This window comes from Haliotis rubra, unplaced genomic scaffold (genome assembly GCF_003918875.1).
Source record: "Haliotis rubra isolate DU_JTF1 unplaced genomic scaffold, ASM391887v1 Scf1336, whole genome shotgun sequence".
In the NCBI taxonomy this organism is placed as follows: Eukaryota; Metazoa; Mollusca; class Gastropoda; order Lepetellida; family Haliotidae; genus Haliotis; species Haliotis rubra.
The window spans coordinates 137,590-157,462 of NW_025765266.1; the positions used below are offsets into that span (position 1 = coordinate 137,590).

At 38.5% G+C, this 19,873-nt stretch overlaps 1 long non-coding RNA gene across 1 annotated transcript; it reads right to left on the reverse strand.

The window, feature by feature from the left end:
• Positions 1-1,317: 1,317 nt before the first annotated feature.
• On the reverse strand, positions 1,318-19,132 carry LOC124267765. Its single transcript, XR_006896115.1, has 3 exons — positions 19,120-19,132; positions 1,706-1,795; positions 1,318-1,327 (listed from the first exon to the last, which is right to left on the reverse strand). It is a non-coding gene; the product is annotated as an uncharacterized LOC124267765 (long non-coding RNA).
• Between the last annotated feature and the right edge of the window lie 741 nt (positions 19,133-19,873).

The window sequence follows — 19,873 nt, forward strand, 5'->3', positions numbered from 1 at the left end:
ACCTGTCCAGGTGACCTTGCAGCAAGTCTTTCAGGCTGAAGTAGAATTACATGTCAACAATCAGCTGCCAAATGTCATTAATCCAGATACAGTCAAACACTGTTGTGTTGAAACTGAAGGAACCTATGTGACTATGTCAGTGTATGAAATAAGGCCTGTCCGACCGGCCGAGACAGGCTAGATTTCTGACGGACGGTCTAGATTTACAGCAAGCCAGATGTTCCATACATGTGAGTAAATTCACCATATCTTGCTGGTGTCTGGTCTGGTTACCGGTAAATCCATTTTGGGCTGGTTACATTTTCAAGTTTCCAGCCCTAATGTCTGGTTGGGATTTTGGCTTATTTCATACACTGCCTATGTATAATATAAAGTATAAATACTTTGAGTTATCCGAGGTTTGACACAACTGCAACATGTTGACTGAAGAAGAAGTAAGCAGGGACAGAGCTTTTACTTGGAAAGAACCACGAGTTTGAAACATCAAATTAAAGTTCAACACAACAATGTTTGACTGAGAAAAGCTATGTACAATGGATACAGTCCAAAACAGCTAGCTGGACTTTCCACCATCCACATACATTTTGCCTTTCAAGTAGGAACATAAGAGTTTTATATTGCAAACATGAAAAAGAAATATAATAAAATAATTTAACATACAGTTTTTCTGAATGTACCTTCATAATAACATGAGGACTGTCTTACAAGTTTCTGGGACTTTTTGCAAACACATGGTTTCATCTATGATTTTCAGTGACCCATTCAAATTGATTTCACTGCTATCTTTCTATTTTCTGTCAATGGAATCTAATTAGGTGGAAACTCTCTGGTGATATTTATATTCCTTTGTGAGAGTCAATGTTTTATATATCTGTTTGTCGATCAGTCATAACACATAATACCCCAGCCATCCTATGCTCAGAGATTTGGTCTTCAAATCTGGGGAAAATACTTACATCAGTGGACTGGAAATATTTTGTGTTCAATATTTTAATACCTTCTAAATTTACATTATCACTTTCAGTGTCATTAGTGGTATCTTTCTTCTTTTTTCCTTTTCAAGATAATGAATCTTCTGTTGATTTCATGCAAGACATACAATCATTCAGTTCATGGTATTGTGACCTACATACCTCATGGACTTTGGACTTGGTCCATCAGAGTTGTCAGCAGGTACAGCCACCCACAGCATGAGACAGTCGAACATCTCTTGAAGGAGAAACTCCAGCTTGTCAGGACTTTTCCTCTGACAGAACTCAAGTACATTTGTTTTTTCTTCCTCACTAAGACCTACTTTGTGTTCTCTGTCAAGATTGATGAATGGATCCTGCAGAAACATGACATCACAAATAACTAACAGCCTTAAGTTCAGATTAGGTATATACTATCCATGTGCTAAAAATACAGTCTGAGAAATAGGTATACATAATGCAGTTCAGAAAAGCTGAATTAATGTTGATCCAAAGCTACAGTGTAGCTTCAATTTCATGTCCTGATACAAGATTTCAGTCATTTAACCCGGAATTCCTTTATCATGCAAAAGCAGGTTTTGATGTCATGTCAAAATTGTATCTGTCATGCAGATGATCTGTGTGAATCATTTATATTCACAAGTGTAACAAACATCACATAGTATCAAGTTTAGTGTAAAAGTCCAACGTCAGATTAAAGACTTATACATGGAAATGTCTGAATGTGAGTTTACCTGGTGGTGTTCAGCAAGTATCACTGACTTCTGGAATGTCAGTAAAAGCCACAGTGATTGAACATGCCTGAACTCACAAACCTGCCTCGCCTGAAATACACACATAAACTTCAATACAGTGAATTCATTGTTGAAAAATTACAGATATGAAAATAAAAGAAGAGCCTAGTACAGTTCTGATATCATACTTTCAAGAAACCCTGGTCCCCAGGACTCTATGTGGGTCATAATAGGTCATCTTGCAAGGGACCAGTTCTGTCATGGAATCCCCTGTGGTTTCCAGAACTCTATGTGGGTCATAATAGGTCATCTTGCAAGGGACCAGTTCTGTCATGGAATCCCCTGTGGTTTCCAGAACTCTATGTGGGTCATAATAGGTCATCTTGCTAGGGACCAGTTCTGTCATGGAATCCCCTGTGGTCCCCAGGACTCTATGTGGGTCATAATAGGTCATCTTGCTAGGGACCAGTTCTGTCATGGAATCCCCTGTGGTTCCCAGGACTCTATGTGGGTCATAATAGGTCACCTAGCTGGGGACCACAATCAGGGTGTCAGGCTAAACAACTTTGTTTATTGTATGTCATTTTATCGTAACAGACTTAATCATTGCTTATAACATGAATCACTGACTATAGTCCGTTTGGCTCAAAAGCAGACCGATGAATTGAAATCTAACTCGAAAACTAATAAACATAAAATACTCAATGAAACACTGATCATAATCAAAACGTCAGACCAACTCTGTGAGGTTTTTGCAGAATTTATGTCCTAAAAATAAAAGAGTTGTTTAACAAACTATCATGAAAATATTGACACAGTTCACTATTTGTTACGAGCGAGGAGTGCAAAGAAAGGGACAGCCATGTGTGCCAGAAACGATGGAGACAGCACAGCACAGGTTAATGAAACAATAACTTTGTCGGCACTTGCACACATGCTTCTCTAACACCTGGCTGTCCCTTTCTCTGCACTCCTCCCTCATAACAAATAGTGAACTGCTGACTTTGACCATGCTCTCTAACTTTTTTACCCTCAAATCAATAGTCTTTGACCTCTGGTCACAAAGCACCTCTGTAGCAAGTTTGAGACTAATGGTTGAATGGTACTCTAGATATTGTGTCCACAACACAGGTATGGACACACAGAGGCCAGTATCTATATTCCCTGTCAGCTTTGTTGCAAGGAGATATTAATTCTAATGAACATTCCTAAACAAGAAACGTTAAGACCTAAGCAGCTACCTGGAACTGATCTTTTCACAGTAACTCTCCATGAATTCATTATGCTTCCTGAAGAGGAACTCCAGCATCATGTAGGAGCAGATGCCAGGCCCTTGAGTGGACGGCAGAAGAACGGCAAGGTGAGAGTTCTCATCTATTCTCATGTTCTTGTAGGCAGCAGGCAGGTGTATCAGACCATCATGGACTGTCCAACATCCTGAAAAAGAGGTAACATATCTGTCATGCACTTTCCAAAAATCTCCTGATTATTTATATACACAAAAATACATGTTAAAGACAATCAACTAAATTAATCTAGGTTCATCAGCCAATAACGTTGCATTATACATTACAATACCAAATAGTTTGATAATAAGACTGAGAAATAACTCAACCTTTACAATTTCATGCAAAATTTGTTAAATTTCACTGATGGATTGACATGCAGGTCACTACAGTCCTGCACTATACATGGGGTGATATAACAAACATACCTTAGTGTATGAATTAACCACAGAAGAAAATTAATCTAAAATGTATGTATGTTGATGGTATATTGTTAATGTAAAATGGCTGTCTCACCATGCAGACTCTCCTTGACACATTTCCCAAGCAGCAACCAAATCAGGCATCAGCTCATCTACATCCTTCTTAAAGCCCCTCATCTACAATAAGATCATATATAGCATATTGATTATCCTGCGTAGTTTCTATAGACATTGAACCATTTAGAAATTGAGTACATTTTCAAGACTACATTGATTCTAAAAAGGTTTTCCCTTATCTTTGAAGAAATGTGGTGTCAAGATTAATTATAATAGCAGATGGAAATTTGAAAATGATCTGCTGTATTTTAAAGAAACTAATATGTGCCTTCCTTCATGAAGGGCATGAGTGAGTGAGTTGGGTTTTATGTAAGCTTTTAGCAATGGTCTCTGGTTCCAGCTATATCACAGCAGGGACACCAGAAATGAAGGGCATAAATTAAGAAGGTTGTCAGCCGAGATACATTTATGATCAAGATCACCGTGAAGGTCATTCATGAAGTATGTTTGTCACTTTTCACTTAAATTAAAACAACAGTTGCCATTCTTCATAATTGTAAGAATACTACACACTTTACATCATTGCCTTAATGAAATCTGTGTTACAATCTGGGAGGCCATTATCACTGTCACTGCCAGAACACACCAGAGTTGATATAGGTTCTGACATATAGTAATCCCTTTAGTTTCTAAGAACTGATCATGGATACCTATCTAAGTCATACTATTACTGCAATTCCTAATAAGTAACATGAAAATAGAACTGTTTCAATATGTTTGCATTATGGCCCTGTATTTCCTGATAATTCATTTAAAACCCTGAAACAATTAAAACATTCTTCAGACAAAACATAGAATTTATGCTGATAGATAAATCAATCTTTAATATCATCTTTAATTATTTACAAAATATTATAATTGCTAATCTATTTGGTATACATTTCCTCAACATTATAATGATGGCATATTCCATATATACTTTATCTCATACATACATATGCATATGCATATCATATCATATTAGGGAAACAAACAGCATGATACATTTCTTACCATGTCTACAACCCACCAAGTGTGTGGACCTGGAATTTTACTGACAGCTACTGCGATCAATACAGCTATGAGGGGTATTCAATATGTATTCAGCCTAATATATTCTCGATGCTCAATGTTTGAAAAGCTTCCATTTTATTTTTGAAGGAATCATCAGCAAAGCCATATACAAAATTTAAAATATGTGGGTAATGTTGTTTGAGATATTATTCATCACAACACATTGGGGACTTGGGGTATAATATTTCTCTAAAAATTTATCATCCGCGATATGGCTGAGATATTGCCGATGTGGCGTTAAATATTAACTCAATCACTCTTTAAAATTGCAGAAAATGAAGAAACGTTCTGTCATTTTGGTACCTCTTGCATAATGGTATGTTCTCAGATAATATATAAAATGTGTTCAGTATAGTATTCGATGACTACCGTCATAATTAACATTCAAAGGTTTGGATTGCTTGATTTATATTACTGTGGGGCTGTTTTAAGGATAACCCCATTTTTTTAGCTTAACTGCGTTTTAGGGGTACCAAGATAAAAGTCACAAAAATGGTGATCATGAGGCTGGAACATACTTAATACCAATTTGCTTAAGGTTGACAGATAATATGTAGAAAGTAGAAAAATAAAAGCAGCCACATTTGTGTGTGGTTTCTTGGTTGGAGCTTTGAACTTTTAAAAGCCCCTCGTGCATCTGCATGAATAAATAAACATATATACACACTGTGCAGGCTAATTATTGTTGAGTAATGAGAAACATTTAATATATATATAATGGTAAAACCCTGTTTCATTCATGCTTTCACACATTATACATTCATAAATAATTACGATACACTGATAATGCATTAACATTCTGCAGCACAATTAGTTATCATAAATTACTCAATATTTACAATATGACAAAGCAGCCAAATTATCAAAGCATAAACACAATATCTATACACACCACATGATTTACATACTACAAAGTATTGAAAGAGACTAACCTTCAGAAATGATCCCATGAGCTCCAAAATAAAATGTCAAAATCAAATATGCACTATCAATATCCACAAGTGCTTTTGTGACCAGCTGACAGTAGAAAGTGATTGTGTCTGGGCAGAGAAGCATGCAGTAAGCTGGGGGAGAGAGGGGTTTAGAAAAGCTGAAAGAGTGAAGTATCTATGATGTTTAAGATACACCAAAGTGAATATTTAATTTGGTTAAAACTAAAGAATAAAAACTCTAAATATATACAAACATTTCATCCTGTCACAAACTAGCTGCACTAAATCACCTCAAAGAGGGACAAAGAGTGTGTTGTAGCTCAGACACAGTTCACTGACACAAGATTTGGCATTCCCAGTACCAGGCAAATTAAGCGGGGAACAAGGGTACCACTCATCAATTCATTATCACTTTTTTATCCCCTGCCCATGTTTAGGTTGGGGTATTAAAATGGACTGTCCGTGCATCCGTCCATCCATGCACATTCATTTTTTCTGGAGACAGAACTTAAAAATAAGCTTACTATTTCTTTACCAAACTTGGCACATGGATTCATCTGGTGGTGTACTGGTACCTTTTGGTAGTTTGGAGATTGAATAAAATATTTTTCGCGTTTCCATGGCAACAAGTTTGTCTGCAATGATGTTGGTGCTCCTTTCCGGGCAGGGCAAAATCATACACTATTTTTTCACCAAACATCTCACACAGATAGGTCTGGAGGGTGCCTTTTGATAGTTTAGGATTTCTGAATAAAATATTTTTTGCATTTCCATGGCAACAAGTTTGACTTCGACTGAAATTGGAAGTAGTGCTCTTTTCGAGACAGAACTTTAAAAACTGTTCAATATTTCCTCACCATATTTGGGACACAGATAGGTCTGGTGGTGTACTGGTGCCTCTTGGTAGCTTTGAATTGAATAAAATATTTTTCGCGTTTCCATGGCAACAAATTTGACCGACTGCAATGGTGTTGGTGCTCCTTTCCAGAGCAGAACTTAAAAACCGTTCACTATCACTTCTTAAGCGATCTCACATATAGGTCTGGTGATGTACTGGTGCTTTTGATGGTTTAAGATTTCTGAATAAAATATTTTGTTTGACTTTAACTGCATTTGGTTTTTAGTTCTCTTTTCGAGACAGAACTTTAAAAACAGTTCAATATTTCCTCACCAAATTTGGCATATAGATAATTCTGGTGGTGTACTGGTGCCTTTTGGTAGTTTTGGATTTCTGAATATTCTCAGCCCTGTATGGCAGATGGCAGAAGACCATGGTAGATGGTAGCACTACCCAAATGTGAAGCATTAAACTGTGCTGACTTTACCACACTGTTAGTCCTTCCTGCAACAGTTATGATCAGTTCCATGGGATTCCTAGGGAAGAACCTGACAAACCATCTGTAGGTCTGCAGAAATAAAGATTGATACAATGTCTAAGCCTTTCTGAACACTGACTAGTTACCCATGGTCTATGGTGATTTGAACACAAGAGAAAGGTATGCATTCCAGTCTTCAACACAAAGTGACAAATGGAAAGGTGAAAATGGTTATAGTTTGATTTGACAAAAACAGTATCCTTGCAGTGAATGCATTTTTCACATCCATGAGATTGATTTGGATGAATTCCATTTTGACAATGTATCAATTATTATTTAATAATGTGGTAATGCCATGTCAGTATACATATGATATCAATATGCTTTTGGTTTATTTGAGGATCGACAGGAACCCCGTTTTACAATTGCATAATTGGTTATTATAGACTCTGGACTGACAGATGTAAACTGAAGAGAGAAGATAGTCATGAATTCCCTATATCTACATGGCTAGCATTGGCTCAAAACAACATTAGTGTGGCCAAATCTCAGTAAATATCATGTGCTTTCTACCGCAAAACAAATTTCGTTTCAAAATTCATGGCAGAGATTTTACATACTTTGCCACACTAAATTCTGCCTGTCAAACTCTTGCTGGGGGTTATACTATCAGCTATATTATGTTAGTTACATCTTCATCTTACACCTAGCAGAAACAAGTATCACTAGTTTTTTTATAAAACACTGCCCTAGTGCTGAGGATATCTGGGGTAATCTGTGTTACAAAACCACCACTCAGCTAAACACTGGTTATCAAAACTTTTTAACATAAAGAAAAGTTCACCTACCTTTTTAATGATCTTATTGGGGGTTTTCCCAACCGAATCTGTATACTGCAAACATATAGAACGACCATTGGGGAATTGATGAATTACAGCAGTTTTTCTTATTCAATCTTAGAATAATCCAACATTTTTTAGATTTGAAAGCATACACGAAATAATACTGTGAATGATGATTTGGTAGTTTTACAAAATTGCAGAGATTTAGAATCTACCTAATATGGGGTCGTTTGGTACTTTTGACGTAACTAAACCTGTTTCAGGACGGGTGTTTGACTCCAGTTGCTTTACTGCATTGTACAGGATAGATTTCTCGTAACGGACTCCAACCGCTAGGTACTGTTTCCCATACCAACCATCCCCTCATCAAACGGTGGTGTTGAAACATCTATTCGGTAAAGGGAGACAACTCTGACAAAACTTTATCCACACATCTCCATGTTTCGCTGTAAGCAATATATATATCAATTAAAAGGAACACAGGCGTAGTTTCATGAGCCGCAGACTCACCCTTTTTTATTCTGACTCGAAGATCACAGGGGTGTTCTGTTACCTACATGGATGGAGAACTCACTGGATTTTGCAACAACCATGCCGTAGATGGTCAAGGGAAGTAATTGCCAAATCCTGGTTTCCCTTTGACAAACAACTTACCTCCCTTCTTGATAAAGGGACATAACTCTTGATTTTTGATATACTCAGTTAGCTCCCTTGCTATGGCGGCGTGTGTGAAGTTTTAAACAATAACTTACAGTGTGGAGTTCAAGCAGGGGAGTTAACTCAGGGAGAAAACGATTACCTCCCTTTGACCATAAGTAGTCACGCCAGACTACTTGCAAGATCTCAATCCACAGTTTTGCAGTTGACAAAATGGGTTGCAAAATATAGGCTGAGAAAAATTTTGTATAATTTCATGACCAACCTTACTACCTACACTTTCCACACGCACCCGGTTTATACCCAATATCTGCATGCTTCAGTAATAAAACTCATGATACAGCGCATTGATGGTCAAAGGGAAGTAACTTATATACCATTTGTATCGTTTGCTAAACAGACTTACCTCCTTTGTCGCCATAGGGAGATAACTGTTAGGTTTTCAAAAATTGTAATTCGCGATTAGCTCCTTTGATTAAGAGCGGTATTGTGCGAAGTTTTTATGAGAGACACTATGGAGTTCAGGCAGGAGTTAACTCGTAATGTGAGACGATTACCTCCTTTGACCATAAACGAAAACGGTCTTTTGCAGGTGGTTTTTTGGGGTGTGGGTTTTGTTTTAGGTATTATGCCAAGTTCATATTCAGAAAAAAAGATTCGGATGAAGAGAAGAACAAGATTTAAATCTGTACATTAAAGAGATGTACTCATAAAACTGAAACTGAAATGGTAGCTACCTGGGATTGTCTGTAGTTCCGAGTACCAACAACCCTTTCAGCAACTGAACCAGCTGAAAAGGGAAGAAGGTGTCACACACTATATATATGTATATTGAGATTACAGGATGTGTTTCACTTGGCCTCGTACTGACGATTTCAGTTTCATTTCGGGACAATCTAAAGCTTATTCGCCCCAAGCTGCAAAGTGGATTTGCTGGGGTCGTGTTATTGATGGTCAAAGGGACTGTAAATCCTCTTTTTCTTCAGAGTGACCCCTCTCTTTGGCCAAGGGACGTAACTGTCGATTTGTTATACACAGTTAGCTCCCTTGGAAGATCGATCAAACCGCTGGAGTTTCAATCGAGTTTCTATTGTGGAGTTAATGCGAAGTGGCTGCTCTTCCGAGAACATGGTTTGCCTCCCTTTGACCGTACTCGAAGTTTTGGCCGCGTTTTTGTTTGTTCTCTAAAGCTGTTTGGATTTAGAAGAAATATAATAACCAGGTACTCCAGAGTACTTCTGCTTGGTCACATGGTCTAAAATGAGTTGGAATGCCGAAATTAACCTCTCCATTCCAACTTTGACGAGGGTGTGAAATGGGAATAAAATATTTCACAAATCACTTCACTTCAATACGAAAAGTTCGCATTATGCCTGCTACTTGCCATGGCTTATTTGGAAAAAAAGGAGTGCCCGTAAAATAATTTTTTACTTACAAGATGCATCCCTTAAAGGTCACATGCAACCAAAAATCAAACATAATTAAAACACAATTATCACTTCTTCATGACATATAATATGCATTGCTGATTATGAAAAAACAAATAAACAAAATTATAAGCATTATAATCGCCAAATCAAAAGGTGCAATATTTTGTACTTGGGTTTACCTCCCTCGAAGCGAAGCGGCGGGATACCGAACCCAGTCAGAAGCGGGTGGGTGTGCACTCAAGTGTAGCGGCTGGTTCATTAGCAGATGCCGCGTCTTCCACGGCTCATTGTGTGTGTATTATATATAGAGATGTTGGGTTTTGTAAATACATGCTCATTTTTTTGTGTATAACATTTTGCAATCAACAGACATCATAACATGTCATGTGTTCAAAATTATCACACCTGCCTGTCTGTGTAATTACATAATGTGACAGAGACCGAACTTTCGGGCCATAAATCAATGCATTTTGTTTATGGTGTATAGCCTGATTGGTGTTAAGTTCAAATTGCATGTGGTCAGTGATCGCCAGTTATTGTATTGAATATTGTCATTAGCAGACAGGCAGAAGAGCAGACGCACAGGTGTCAATAAAACAAGACATTGAGTTTTGTCTGTGACAGCGACATATCTATATCACAGTTAAGAATTATTGTCAGCGCTAAATAATGACTGCTTTTTAAGTATCGAGACTGAAAGTGACTCGGTAAGAAAGAGAGCATGTGGTGAAATAGACAAATGAAATTATATAAACAGTTTATTTACTGTCGCAATAACATATAAAAAGCTCGGCGCCTGTGAGATATCAACAAAACATTATGAAGTAGCTAAACCGAAGCCTTCACCCGAGTATTCACCAGACAGCCAGCTTCCAGTTAGCGAACCTGTTACTCTACTGCGTGCGTGCTATGGTATACCCAGCTGTTGAAACCAGTGTTCCCCAGAAAGTCTGGAAAAGAATTAATTGAAAGCAGTTTGAACTCCGATTGCGTGCGGTTTTCATCGCGTTTGCTTTTCAACTTTACGGTTGGTTGTTTGGTTAGTCATGCGAAGGTGTCAGAATCACAAAGTTGTGTTTCGTTTGTGGGTATTTAATGATTCTTTATGTTTGGTGTCGTAAAAATTCCATAATGTTGTTTTACAGGGCACTGGCAGTGCATGTTGCTTATCAGATAAAAGGTATCTCTTTTTGAACGTGGCATGATGTCAATGTTTCTCTTTATGCCGCGCCGCAGAAATGGGAAAAGAAGTTTCTCAGTACATTTCTGCGGGTGCCTTTCACTCTCTTCGCGGTTCCACTACGTGCATGCCGCTGAATCAATAACGATGGGCCCCAACCGTAATTTCTTAGCTGGGAGAAGACTGCAGGTTTAAAGGATGCTTTGCAATGCCGAAATAATCAAAATTTTGTTTCAATACTCATAAAAGTTGCTTGACATTTAGAAGGCTAGAATATGATCACTGCGTCAGCTGTTAATCGTCTTGACTGAGGTTCATCCCTTCCACCTCTAAAGGCTATTTGGTTTGTCATGAGTCCAGGCAAACCTTTCATTGAAAGTATCAGGACTCCAACTGTATGTGAGAGTTTGCAGGTCTGGCTCAAGTACACAGGGATTGGTTTCAGTGGGATGCCTCGCTGAGAGCCAAGTCGCTCTTGCAACCATATTAAGATATTTATTTTTGGTTCTTTAACTACACAAAAGCGTGAAAAGGTCAGGGTTAAATGCATACCGCCACGGGCGCCGGACTTGTTTTACCGTTATTGAACCACATCATGACGCCAATCCCCCTTAGTAACACAGTAATTGTAGCCATTCAATGGGAGGTATTTTAGTTTTAATGGGTGGACTTTTCGACCGTTATCGCATATTGTCCCCAAACCAGAAGGGCCTATTACTTTCTTGGTATATTGTAGAATTGTCGTTCTTGATACGATGATTTGAAATGGTACGCGGCACGGAAGGGCTGGTGGTGTTTTCATGTTTGAACGCATATTTTGAGACCAGAGTTCTGGAAGGAATGCCAACGGTGCAACAGCCCTCATTGAATAATTTGAAAGGAATGTAGTTTTATGCCTGCGGGTATGTCAGGAGAGGTTAACTGTGCCTCTGTCATTACATTACAAGGTTACAGGGAGATCAACAACTGTGGTCATATCTTACCCTGAATACTCAGCCAGGCTAAATATTGACCCGTGATCGGCGCGGAACGGATGATTTTCGCGTACCGAGGACGCGCTGGATGTTTCTGGTCAGCTGACGCGGACGGGCGGTTTCGCGGATATTCAACCGTGGTTAAACATGGACCGTGGGTTGAAGGCGGTTTTGTTGACATTCGGATGGAAACAGGACATGCGAACCCATACGGACCATTTCGTGCGGCGGGCGGCTGGATGAACGTTTGTTGGACATTAACTGTTCCAGACTTTGCGTTACTGTATAATACCGCTTCTTCAGATGCTGGCAAACTCAATTCTGCGTGGCTGATACGCATTCAATTCAAAATTCTTTGTTGAACAGCACATATTGTATCCGTTGATGCGGGTTGCCAGACGTGGCGCGGTGAACTTTGGACATTATGACATATTACGATCCATCTTCATTCGTTTTACCGTTCGAACGAAAAGCTATCGCAGTTGCCGAATTTGACTTCATTGCACCGTTATAATTCTTCACCAATACCTCTGTAAAAAATAATAATATCCGGAACGTTACAGGCTTTGTGGTGTTCATCTTTAAACCGGTAGCAAGTACACTAAGCATATGTTTAATGAAACAATAAACAGCCGATACATTGTTACATTTAGTTGTGTTTACTGTATTTATCAGTAGTGATATCTTCGGTATCCACAACATTTTAAATAAAGCATGGAAAAGTCTGTTTAAAAAGTTAGGGTGGTTAAACACGACATGTCAAATATTCAAATAAGTATGCCGATATTCCAGCATGTTTGTTGGTAAACGAGTCTGCGTTTCACTTCGCCATAGTTTAATTGCTGTTGTTTCCAGAGTACCATAACAAAGCCTGTTGGTTTCACGGCTCAGTTTCCATTTAACCTCACTTCACAAGTGATGAAGTGCGAAAACGTTTCAAACCGATTCCAGCGTTAGAGGACACATGCGATGTCAATGTCAAAATTGTTTACAAAATCCGTATTTCCTCAGGTTGCGTTGTCACCCATAAAGAAACATTCTCTCTTAACTAAGTTTGTCTGAGTAATAATAATCCAGATGTGCATGGCTCGCTGTGACAAGAAGATCGTGATACCACTCCTATTGGCGCCAGATGAAGCGATATAAGCGGTTGGGTTTTCATTGTACATTCGTTGGCAGCTCTGCAATTATTTACGGCACCTTTGAGGTGGCTGTCTGAGAGCTCAAATGAAATGTTAAGCGTTTTACAAATATGATTTATGACTATTTAACTTTAAAATTCATAACCTATTCGGATGAGGCAAATTTCACGCAAAAGCCAAAAGTACAGAGTGGTTGTGGTTATATTGAAGTGTTTATTGTTTATTAAAAAGAAACAGGCTGTGAACCCATTGACCACCAACACTATTTACAATGTAGATTTTATTTTCTTACAGTTTGAGCATTGGCATTACTATTCTCAACGCATTTGGTCATTACAGTGGCTTTGGTGCATTTCGCACAGTGTTGACATTTGACCTTTGATGTATATAACTTCGCGGCCGGAATACTGACCACTGTTACAATGTTTGGGTGCATTTCTTTGCGGTGTGTGACATTGGCGTGATCAGCGCAGCGTAGCCCAGATTACTGACCACTATTTACAAGTATTGTTTTATTTCTTACGATTATTGACGACGACTCTTGATTATACCTTGGCAGCCCAGATACTATTCACTATTTACGAATGTTGTAGGTAAATTTCTTGGTGATAACGACATTTGGCGGCTACTGATCATACATAACTGCTTAGCTTTAGATACTATTCACTATTTACAGAGTGGCGAACGCGACCGCTGGTACGCCTTTGTTGCGGCAGATGCCCATTCACTATTTACAATGTGGGTGCATTTCTTTACGGTGTGACATTGTGACTGCAGTGTACATAACTGTGAATGCTGAAGCTACTATTTACAGAGTGTGACATTGTGACAATAGATATATAACTGTACGCCGGATGCTGGCTACTATTTACAATGTGTGGGTGCATTTCTTACGGTGTGGTGGTGGTGTGACTACTGATGTACATAACTGTAGCCGAATACTGACTACTATTTACAATGTGTGGGTTGCATTTCCTACGGTGTGACATTGTGAGCTACTTTTAATTCTTTTTATAACTGTAGCCCGGATATGATACTATTTACAGAGTGTGACAACTGAGATTGTATGTTATTTGCTAACGCATTACTAATTACAAGAGTCATAACAAGTGATACCCTTTGGCTGGGTCATTTCATTTTATTTACTTGGTGTGACGTACGCTGTTATGCGGCTACTATTGCAGAGTGTAACAGAGTGATAGCCTCTTCTGCTTTGAATGGCTGGCTGCAGTGCCATTTTGACTACACAGTGGCGGCGTTGACAACGGTATATATTATTAGCTAGCACAGATGCACTGAGCTACTATTTACAGAGTTAACTGAATACTATTCTATTTGCACAGTAATGACATTATGACAACTGGTGTATATAGTATTGTAGCCTGAATGTTGACTTCTGTTACAGTGTGCATTGTGATAACTGAATTAGTAATATAACAGCGCACAGTACTGACTACTATTTACAGTGTGTGACGACGACAGCGGTGTATAACTGGCTAGATACTTGACTATATTTACAATGGTGATTTTATTTCTTACAATAGTAATGACGGTTTAGCGATGACTACTGATGTACATAACTTCTTTATTGAATGCGTACTATTTACAGGTGTGTGACATTGGCGACAGCTGGGTGTATGTCAGCCCTGCTTTAGTTCTGAGCTACTATTTTACAGAGGTGTAACCATTGATATATAGCTGCTTTGGAATGCTGACTACTATTTACACCCAGAGTGTAAGTGATACCTGTATTCTTTGGAATGCCTATTTACAGTGTGACATTGGCGACAACTAGTTATATTATTGCAAAGCCTAGATTCGACTACTATTTTTAGAGTGTATAGAAACAAATTATGCATAACAGCTGGAATGCATTACTATTTACAGAGTGTAAGAAACATGATATATGAGCTAGCACAGATGCATTACTCGCTACAGTGTATTGTGACAGCTGGTTGTATATTGTAGCACAAGATGCCTGACTATATTTACAAGGTGTAACAAATTATATATCACTAAAATTTTGAATCTGGCTTCACTATTTACAGAGTGTAAGTGATATATATAATGCTTTGAATGCGGCCTACTATTTACAGTGTGTGACGATTTGCGACAACACAGTGTATATCATTATGCTTTGAATGCCTGACCTGTTACAGTGTGTGACGTTGTGACAACTGGTGTATAATATTAGCGTGCCATTTGGTGGCATTACTAAATCTTTGGGTATATATAACCATGGCACATATGCGGCTACTAATTTACAGTGTAGTGACTGACTACCTTGAACCAAAATGGATGCTTTTAAGACACATAAAAGTACAATGTGGACACTGATGATTACCAGGAGTGTTTTGTAACATTGCTTGGGATGAAAGAAAGTTGGATGTCAATGTTTTTTTTTCATAGATTCTTCATCGGGTACAAACAAGTTTATTTCTATGTTTTCTACATTGTGAGACTATACCAGCAGAAATCCTACAGGTAAACTATGACAGTTCAGTTTCTTCATGGTTTTACGGTTGTGAGCGTAAATAAAGTAGCAATGAATAAAGTATTTTAATACTTCTTTAAATTACTGTTTTGCCTCAATTTTGGTAAACGAAACTCCCATTGTACTGTAGGCTATGGAAATCATTTTGCAGAGGATGCCTCAGCAAGCATGGGACCCTTCTGTATACATGGTATTCTCAACACATGTAAGCAACAAAAATTATTATCAAAGAATGACAATTTAGGCACCCTCCTGAAAAAACATGTTGAAAGGAACGGCTGTAAATGGGAATATTGCTGATGGTCTTTTTGTTGTGATTATCGTTGTTCACATCACACTTATTGTAGTATTTAACGGTATGGTTCATCTTTGAATATAACCATTACGACTTGCCAAAAGAAGATAAACTGGGAAAAATGGCAAACTGGCGGCCAATCATGCAGGCACTATGAAGCGCACTTCCTGTAGATCATGTAGTATGGGCAATTTCCAGTAGGCGAGGGCTAGTTACAATGGGAGGTTACAGTTTTGGCCTGCAAGCGGCAGTGCAAGCTCCTATGTTTGTTACTGTCAAGCACCAGGCAAAGCATTATTGAAGAAACAAATGAAACATAGTGATGAAACAGATAATCAAAGAAAGCGAAAGAAGTGATTGCACTCTGAGCTGTTTATGCATCTAAATGCATTGTGCATACTTTTAAATAGTCCTGTAGAGAAAGAAACATGAGTTAAAGCATAACAGGAAATAAAATGGCAAAATAGTTAATATGTAATATATGTATGGCTTAAGAGAAAATTAGCACAAAGCAGCAGTAAAAACTAGCTAAAATATATACATTTCTGATATCATAAAACACCTGTTTTAAATTAAATGAGAAAGTACATATGTCAAATCAAAATAATCTCTGCATGAAATATCATGTAAATGGGTTGCTGTAGTCATGCATTAAATCATGAAATATGAAAATATATAATGTCAAGTTCATTTCGAATAGTTAAATCATTTTAAAGTCTGTGGGACAAAATAATTATGATGTCTCTAATGGTCGTTCTTCGGTGTCAGTTTCAACAGAATCATATCTCACTCTATGAAAATCAGATGCTTTGTTTGGCCCAATGTTCATGTTGTGCTTCAGAACCTACAGAGTTACCCTTCAGTAAATGCTGAGGTACAGTCAATCATTGCCAGGTTTACAGTCATGCAGGCACATCAGGCACAGCTATTTACAAAGGCCTATTTTGGCAAATGCCTGTATTAGTGGGTTGCTCGTTTGCTCAAGGGTTCTTACTCTGGGTTTGTGTATCATTGCAAGGAACTGGGCCAGGAGTTTCAGTGGTGGTGTTCGAATGTGCATCGATGTAGCAAGGTATGTAACGAAAACCTGTATCATGTGAGTAAATATTGTAACTGTTTTCTTGAGCAAAGGTTCACAGATTCAGTAAAGGAAGATTAAAACTAATCCATCAATTTCATACGAAATCAGCGATAATTCCTTGAAAGTGTTAAAAGAAATCCATATTCCCACCCATGGACGTCAATATGAAGCCCACATGGGAGAGGGTTATTTTGATTTAGACTTGAGTACAATACATTATCCCATTGAAGCTGGGATCAGCATCGGCTGCATCTCAGCCCTCGCCCGGCTAGGTCTCCTGCAGCAGCAGCCCGTGTGTTGGGAGTGTGCACTTGAGTACTGGTGAGCCAGAGTGAGTATAACCCTCTATCCAAAGGTCTGATCAAGTGCTGCTTGATCGGGTTGCTGGGCCTTCATCAATGCAGTGACCCTGTCCAGGTGACCTTACCTTAAATCTTTCAGGCTGATAGAATTACATGGCCAGCAATCAGCTGCCAAAATGTCCATTAGTCAAGATGCGGTCCGAGCACTCTGTGGAAACTGAAGGGACCCTATGTGTTGTATGCGGAAATGGCCCCTCTCCCGTTAACCCCATAGAGTCGGGGTTTGGAGTTTCTGTGGGGCAGTCTGGGTTGCAGCAAGCCGGGGTTTCCTTACATTCAGTAATTCACCCATATCACTTGGCGGTATCTGGTCTGGTTTAAATCCATTTTGGGCTGGTAGCATTTTCGAAGTTATGGCCTGTTCATCTAGCTGGGATTTTGGCATATTTCATACACTGCCACAATAATATATTTAAAGTATCATCACTTTTGAGGAGTTATCCGAGGTTTCCTACCTAGCGCATGTTGACTGAAGGAGGAGAAATGCTTAGGGGACAGAGCTTTTACTTTTACACAGGATTTGAAACATCAAAGAGTTCAACACAACAATGTTTGACCGGAAAAGCTTTATGCAAAGCTGGGACTCAAAACAATAGCTGGACTTTCACCGCATCCACATCGTTTTGCGCTCAAGTAGGAACTTAAGTGTTTATATTGCAAACCTCAAAAAAAATATAACAAAATAATTTAACATGCATTGTTTCTGAATGTACCATAATAACGCGAGGACTGTCTTATAAGTTTCTAGGACTTTACGAGCTCAAGATAATGAATCTTCTGTTGATTTCGGCTTGCAGACATTCAGTTCACTGACATTGTGACTAACATACCCTCACCATGGACTTTTGGACTTGGTCCATCAGAGTTCATCAGCGGTGCAGCCACACAGCAAGAGACAAGGAGAAACTCCAGCTTGTCGGACTTTTCTCGGCAGAGACTCAAGTAGATTTGTTCTTTCTTCCTCCACGAGATCACTTTGTGTTACTATCAGGTGCTGAATGGTTCTCACAAGCATCTAAATAACTAACGTGCAGTTCAGATTAAGGTGAATATAAACTTTAGCAAAAATAAGAGTCTGAAAATAGGTATAAATAATTCAATTCAATTTCGAATTTCTTTATCATGCAAAAGTAAATTCGACATACTACTTTGAATGAAATCTTTGCAGATATTTATATTCAAGTAGCAGCATCACATCAGTTTGAGTGTATCAAATTCCCGTCACATTAAGGACTTATACATGCCATGATGGAAATGTGAGACACCTGGTGGTGTTCAGCAGTATGCACGACTGCAGGATATGGTAAAATACAGTGATTAATTTCTTTGAACTCTAAAACCCTTTCGCCTGAAATACGCACATAAACTCAATGCAATTGAATTTAATTTGTTTCAAAATGTAAGATGCTGAGAGAAATAAAGAGAAAGGCCATTTTCCGTTGTTCTTTTCAAGAAACTACGAATTTTAGGTTCTATGGATCATAGCAAGGTCGTACAAGGGACTGAGTAAAGAGTTGTCGGGTTAAACAACTTTGTTTGAAATTGTATGTGTTTATTGTAACAGACTTTAATCGGTAGCCCCATAACATTAATCACTGAACATGCTGCACCAGTTCTCTACCCTATACATAAAAATGTTTGGTGATGCACTCGTGGGACTTGTATATACCATCTTATGTTTGTTTCGTTGAATATTTTAGAAGTTCCTGCTTAAATTTCTGGGGTTCAGAAATACCTGCAATGTCACTAATACACATCATGTTTTAATCAATCTATGACATATCATCTTTGACCGCGAGTATTCTTAACATAATTAGTGATGTTTGTGCACCTTCTGGCTTATTGTATGTGGTACGAGCACAGCTGTCGCAAAATCTGCGTGACTTGTCAGGTTCTCCTCCCAAAGTCTTTAGAGGAAGCTGAACGTGCCAGTTGTTGATAAATTCACAGACATCTGGCAGGCTGGACTTTGTTCTGGGGCTTCAATTTAGGCTTGAAGCTGCGCCGAGACAATGGCTCCTAAGAAATTTAAGAACATGTTTGCTTGCTGAATGGTCCAGTAGAGAACTTATATCCTGAGGAATTATTTCATGCCATAAAACTTATCAGCTTGGCGGTGAAGGTTTCAGCGCTGTCAGCAGACTAGGTATCTATATATACACGTAAAAGATACAGCATTTAGAAGGTTTACAGAAGAAAACATTTTTATTCAGTGAAGGTTTACGCGCCACAACAAATCTTTAAATTCATTTCTGGAGAAAATTTGATGTCTTTCTTTTATGAAGAGGCCAATGTCTTGAGTACACCTGTGATTTCCCATACTGGAAGTGTCGCCCGAACACTTGCACATTTTCCTGAATCTGCCCTGCCTTCGAACATGAGTCAATCTGGGAGAAAGCTTGGTAGAAATTGCATATCAAAGGATGTCAGGTGGGCAGGACATGAGAGTGTAACCTATCAATGCATTTTGTTTAAATCTCCTTTTCTACATCCATACTATTCGAAATCATTATCACTTTGCCTCTTTTCAAATTTATGACGCTTCTGCTCCACTCTGGACTTGGCCTGTATTGCTTGGCTTCTTT